The 7171-nt window shown below is 38.8% G+C and overlaps 1 long non-coding RNA gene across 1 annotated transcript; it reads right to left on the bottom strand.

The window, feature by feature from the left end:
- Nucleotides 1-6217: 6217 nt before the first annotated feature.
- LOC306974942 lies at nucleotides 6218-6802 on the bottom strand. Its single transcript, XR_013793679.1, has 3 exons — nucleotides 6665-6802; nucleotides 6473-6584; nucleotides 6218-6382 (listed from the first exon to the last, which is right to left on the bottom strand). It is a non-coding gene; the product is annotated as an uncharacterized lncRNA (long non-coding RNA).
- Between the last annotated feature and the right edge of the window lie 369 nt (nucleotides 6803-7171).

Here is a 7171-nt window from a genome sequence, read left to right as displayed (position 1 = left end):
GTTCCTTTAAGTCTCCACTAGAGGTGGAGGCGTTCAGTGACCCAGGAGATATGAAGTTCTAAGTATAGCCGCTGCTCCTCCTCAAGGTTTTGTTTCTATAGGCTTTTAGAAAACATGTTTGGGGGCTGTGTTTCATGTTCCACTTCAACCCAGCCCAAGAGGAGTGGACAGGGCAAGTTGATACTATAATGTGGACAATGCGTTGATAACAGATATAAACTATCAAATTTAAAACAGTTTCAGTAACAACAATTTAAGTCTAGAATTTGGTAACCTTTATGATGGAACTTTTTTTTATAGTGCAATATTGTAAGCTTGAATTCAAACTTGCCGTTCATGCTGAAATATATGAAAATGTGTCATTTCCCCTGGTTGTCTGTCAGACGTTATGGGAGCACAGGGACATTGCTCTCTCGGTCATTATGTCTGCTCGCTGATGTGACGGAACACTTAGGAGCGGGTTATGGACTGCTAACCCGGGAAAAAACATGCACGCCCCCCCGACCCGCGGACCATTCCAACCTGCTGACCAGCATCATTTCCACTGTAATATCCAGAAAGGCCCTCATAAATCAACCGTATTAAAAGAAACATATCTGTCATTTTCATTTAAGAGCACATAGGACACTGTTAGGGTTCTCGTAACATTGATGGATAGAGACAGGGTTTCCATAGATTTACTCTGCATCAGCATTCAAAAGGCTAAGACACAGTATCATGCATCATTTTCATACTTCTGCAGGGTCAACTCGATGTCATATGTTGACATGACTGTGGCTTACTGGTTTATTTGACCGAGATCCAAATTCTGCTGCATCTGTTTACCAAGTGCTTAAGTATTTCTGACATTTTTCCCCCCAAAGATAAACATTAAAATAATAATAAAGATACTATGCCCACGGATACTCCTATTATGGATCCATCAATCCCAAGTCAACCCACAATTTCTCTCACTGTAACCGTTGAAAAAAACATTGACTGTATTAAAGCTGGGGTCCAAACCTTTCCAGCTGTCACAATCCCTCCTGCACATCTGAATTAATTATACGCACGTTTCACGCCCGTGTACAGCTGTTAAAGTGAGCAGAGGGACCAACCCCCAAAAAATTGCACAAATTTAGATTCTACTTCTATCTTCCGTCGCTCGATAAACATTTCGGTGAAGACATTGCAACAAGGTCTGTTTTTTGCTGTTTGCAAAAATTTATTTACTCCACAACAAAAGTCAGGTACTCCAGCTTAATGCAACCAACATAGTTTTGTATACATTGCAAGTTACAAGAGACACAGTTCATGGTTGATGGCTTCTTCTGAGAAGTCAATATTTCATTGAAGAATTAACTTCGTAGTAGAGAAGTAGATCCTCAGTCAGAAGTTGAGTCGCAGATTGAGATGAGCCCGGATCCAGGACGGGAAAAGAGAGAATGGCTTGTTCAACAGCCCATCCCGCTGACCTCTGACTTCTTTGTTTCAGAGAGGAAGGGTCCTAAGGCTTGGCCCGTCGAAAAATTCGACGTGATTGTAAGTGTTCAGTTACTTCTTATAAGGACATTTCCATTTTTCCAACAAGACAACAACATTTTTTACCATTTTGAGTCAAACTTGTCGAGCTAACTCGACTGTGTGAGCTGCTGAGGGCCTGCTCTGATCTGCATCAGCGCGAGATCATCAGGACAAAGGAGACAGAAACCACGACCATGTGGCCTCGTCAATACCGACCAGGTTGGACATCAGCCCATCGAACAGGACCACATTTGCCGTGGAGACCCTTTCCCTTTGTTGTAAGCACACTTGCAGAGCTGACTCACTGACATTCAGAAAACTTCAATATTTTACCTGATTACCCATCCTTTAAACCTAGGACTTCCAGGCTTGGCCTGTTCAGATTAGAACTCCATTCTGTAATCAGTATGCAATGCTGTCTGTTAATTGATTCTGGTCATTAAACCTCCATAAACCACAGTTTGCTTTGGTATTGTCTGTGTTTATTATTTCAAACTAAGAGTCAATGTGTATGGTTCAAGAATTCACATCCTTCAGATAAATTTGTAGTTTAGCCTCTTATTCTTACTTTTATATTGTTCGCTTTTTCGAACTGGTGCCCCAAATTAATTAAGGCTAATCAACCAACCTATTACTTAATTAATAAACACATTCATTGATTAATTAACCCTCATATAGTTGTAATAAAAATATGTCCATGTTATAGACCCAACATGATTGGATCATGTGCTCATGATGATCCCTGAAGTTAAGCAAGTTTTCATGGCAGTTAACATTATTTTTAGCATGGTTTTGAACTGATTCTCTTTACACTGTGCAGCAGACTCTGGTCTTTACACTTTAGATCTAAAAGCCATGATAGCTTAACATTCTAGACGTGTGTTATTCCAATTTATACTACAAGAAATACCAAGGCTAAGGTGTCCAATCAATTCTTGGCGTTTTGTTTTGAATTTTTGCAACTAATTGCTTTCATTTCTGTCTGAGAATTAAAGCCGTCTGTTGTTTCCCCTCTGCTTAACTGGACCACTACACATCCCAGCCCTCGGTGTGGATAGATAAGTACTCCCACTTAAGGCTGCGCTGTGAGCAGGCTGCGTATTACCGAAACATCACTTAACATCTCACCTTCTCACTCCGACTTGAGCATGTGATAAAAGTGACACGTGTTGGCTCCCGGGGGGGAACGGGACCATGGAGAGGGCCATAAATCGCAGTAAGCACCTCTCTCACCGGAAACAGGCTGATGAGGTCTGCAGCGGGACGCGCAATGTGAGGACTTGGCCAGGGTCTGGGCCTCCACCAATCAGACTAAGTGCTGGTTCTCAAATACCTTCAACAAACATTAGAGTATAGGAATGGGACATCATGGGAAACTTAATAACGGCATATTTGGAGGTTTTAGCAGGTCCTAATGAATTATGGGCAGACAAATTTAAATTGGGAGGCTATCTATTGTGAAGGTCCAGATTATGAGCACACTTGTCTCCCACTGGTCAATACAGGTATAACTCCAGTGGCATTGAAAGTTGGGTCAAATGATTACCGTATTGCTCTGTGTCCTGCAAGGTTAAAAACGTGGTCATGACCTCGTCCCCGTCAAGAAGACATGTGTTAGGAAAGTTAAAAAAAGATTTGGACCTCATCAAAATAAATTTAGCTCCCTTCTCTTTGATTTAAAATGGGAAAAGGTAAGAACAGGGCTTTTAAAGTGACGGTGATAAATTAAACATAAGGTTGTTGGATGCCTGCGATGCTGTTGAGAGGCATAAACGTGGCTGTCTGGAATTGGTTGATTTTTACTTTTTGGATCAGCGAGTAGAAAATCTTCCTCGGGGAAGGTTCACTTGTAATTGTATGAAGACTGCGGATCTCATGGATGTGGTTCTCAGATTAATGCGCTGCTCCACAACTATGTGCTCCAGTTTAGAGAGCACTCCATCTGTACGGCCATGTGGGTCACACTAGTGGAAGGGACAGGAGAGTTCTGGGGTGGAAATGGAGTCACATGTGATCCATTTAGGCTTCTCTGCAGTTACATAAGCTAATGCTTTACTGTAGCTAACTTTATACCGTTAAAATCAAGACTTGAATACTGATCTTGATCACTAAAGGTCAGGAGCATACTCTGTGGATTAAAGTCCAAGAGACTGACCATGGAAAGTCGTTGACCATGTCTCCTACGTTATGTCTCCTGTCCACTCATTTGGAGCCGGAAAGGAGGTCTGGACTGGTGCTATACTTATCCAAAGTGTGAACAAAAAAGTGGTACAAAAATTAAAAGGATATTAATTCTACTAGCTGTTAGTTTGGCCGACTCACAAGTCGATCAAAGAGTGAGATTGTGTAGCTATTTACTGCCTGTTTTGTTCTGAACTAAATGCAATATCAAAACATTAGTCAATCTGGGTGGAATTAGTTTACATTTGATAATATTTTACAGTTGAGGCGACATTGTGGTTAGAGCGAGGATTGGGTTAAAGCAGTACTAAGTAACTTGTTTACCTTAATTAATACTTTCCGTGGTCCCTCGGGGGGTAATACAAGTATTAATGGGATGATTGGGGGGTCTTTCATCTCCCCCTGGTGTCTCTGGCCAGAAAACCACATTTGAAGCTTCCCCTGCACCGGGTCGGAGTCGCCAATACACACTAGTAGAGTCACGAAGAAGAAGCTAACAGGCTAACGGGCAAAGCAGTGGCACTTATGGCCTCTAAGGGCACGAGTTACTTAGATCTGCTTTAAGGCTAGAATCTGTGTTGCTGATGGTGTGTAGATTAGAAAGGAAACTTTATGAAATCTACTTAACCTATTGACACACACATTAGGAAAAAGTTTGTGCATCAGAGCTGGGTCAGAACATTAACTCCAGTAATTTTTTAAGAAATTGTTCTTGTTCTTTAACTCACAGCACTTTTTATTTGATTAGTAATATATTTATCAATATACTGTAAAGTTCTTTAAAGAGTAACTAAATACCAAATACATTTTTTGGGAAAAATGTCCTAAAAATACACACAATAAAGGAATTCATTAAACAACCTAGTGATCGGGATCTACACCAAAATCAATCATTTTGTCTACTCTTTTACATTAAGAAATGACATATTTGTATTCACCTCCCCAAAGTTTTGCACAGTCATACCTGATGAATGTGGACCGCGGACGGGCTTCGGTCTCGGTGGAACATTAACGTATGAAGACATCTCCAGTCTCTCCATTGTTTCTGTTTACTTCTGTTTTGAATATAAAGGACAGTTCATTACTCCTTTCGTTGTGTTTGGTTAAAGTCATGCGCACACATTACAACATATGTGAGCACTGGGTCAAATGAGGACACATTTCCCCCATTAGCAAAGTAGCTCCAGACATGAGAACCACTGCTCTAGATTGTTAAGAAAAAAAAAAAAAAAAAGTTTAAAAAAAAGAATACTATATACATTATAATAATAATCATAAAATAATAATGGTGAAGAATTATTAACTACGGTCCAACTACTTAGAATTTAATCATTAGAACTATAAAATACAAGTACAATAGATGACTGTAAATGTGTAAACTTGGCATCTTTATTTATGTAAGTAGGGACAGTACATATTAATGAACATATAAAATTATGTAAATATGTCACATTTAACCTATAGGCTAACTTCAATCTTTTCAACAAAAAGAGGCTGGTGTGAAACTTCACATTGATGTAATAGTAAAACACATCAGAGTCACAAAGCAATACAGGAAACAATAGTATTTCATCATTAAAAGTAAGATTAATGTGCATTATGTAAATTTTGAGTTGATATTTGTGAGCGTCAGCAGTGAAAACCTTATAAACAATTGAGACCACTGTGATGGAAAGTAGGTGTGCCGTGCTGACCACACATACTTCCGCTGGGACACTACAAAGTCAAATATGCACAAATATCAACCTTGTTTTCCACATAAAAAGTTGCATAATGCACCTTTAAGAAATGCTGCTTTTATTTATCTATGCCTTGTCCTATGTACTGTTTTTTGTTTTTGTCAAAACTTGAACAATGTAATTTGACCAGCTGCTATGAAATGTATTTAAATTCTCCTCTTGTCAATGCTGCCAAGTCCAAGGTTTAAGTGTTATATTGAACAAAACCTTTGTAAAGAGAACATGTATGTCACAAACTGCAGCTTCAAGTAAGTCAGGGGTACGTCTTTACATAAGTCCTGTGAACTTCAACCTACTCCTTTTGAGTGCGCAAATGCTCTCCTTTTCCTGCGAAATCATCTGTTGTCTGTACCTTGTTTGCTGCTCAAATAAACTAATAAACTAAACTAAGGTTATTGCACTGATTGTAAGGTTGCTAATTTAATTGTAGCATTTGATGAACTCAGGAAGGAATGCTTACATCCAAAGTCAGTGAAATGTACAGTATACCGGATGGCTGTTATGTAAAAGTATATTGCACTGAATATGGGGGTAGCCACATAGAAGCTTCTTATTTCAGCCTAATGCTTTTGAGCTTCCTAAGTGTATTGTTATGAATTTAGAAATAATAAATGTATTCATGGTTAATAAAACAAAAAAAGAAAAAACATAGTTATGAATAGAAAAGAATTAGACACAAATACAAACCAATGATTTTTTATGTTTTTAATGATTATTTTTACGTTTGACATTTAGTAAGTTAAAGAGCAAAACTAAACATGAGCACAATTATAAAATAAGTTTGGGATTGTAGCTTTCAAAGTTGAAAGGTTTCCTTGACAAAGCCAGTGCAGTTTAGGGCTCGGAGTCACTTCAGCAAAGTTTAGCTGCTCTTTTTCTGATCAATCAAAGTTACGATGTCTTTGACCCATCGCTGATCAGGTTTGACACAAAATTCCTTTCCATTCCGCATCGTGACTCTGAAAAATATGAATGATGTACAGTTATAACATAAAGTGTTTTTATTTATTAAGATTGTGTGTGAAGAATGCAAAAATTGCTGAACTTACATGATGCCTTTGTTTGCACAATGTGTGCTTGTCCGTCTGTAGTCGTCCACTTTATCTTTAGGCAAACGATATTCATAAAAGTGAAAGCAGCATTCGTCTGGAACAAACGAATCTATAAAGAAATGTTTTTTTTAGTCATTGATTCGATAAAATAGCTTTTAATAACTAAAGTTGTCAGAGTCAGTATCTTACCATAATGGGCACAGACCGTGAGACAGCACAGAAGTGCAGCCCCCAACACCAGGACACTCTGCTTCATCATTACTGCTGTTGCACTGGCTGTTGCTTGTCGTCTTTGCATGTTTTGATCTACAGACCCAGCCTTTTATTCAGGCCAGTGTGATGTGGTGTGGAAGGGTTGAAAAACAAGTTCCATGTTAAAAAAAAAAAAGAGGGGCACGTAAGCCGGCGAGTGTGGTCGTGTGGTCAGTGTTTCTGAGTAGAGATGAGGGGTGAGAGGTGGGGGGGGGACATGGTGGTTTAAGAATAGCAACACATGCAAAGGTGCAAAAGCAATGCGGAAATTATTTTCACACTTTGTAGATGCAAAACAGACGTTGGTGTAAAGTGTAACCACTGCAGAATGTATTTATATTTTATACTGTAATATTAATTCATACTTTTTTCAATGAAGTCAGATTGATTTGAAATGATTTGAACTCTGTTTCCTGCATCTATGAGTTACAGTAAAAATATATT

The sequence above is a fragment of the Gobius niger genome, assembly GCF_951799975.1.
Source record: "Gobius niger genome assembly, chromosome: 15".
NCBI lineage: Eukaryota > Metazoa > Chordata > Actinopteri > Gobiiformes > Gobiidae > Gobius > Gobius niger.
This window is presented reverse-complemented; position numbering and strand designations above follow the sequence as displayed.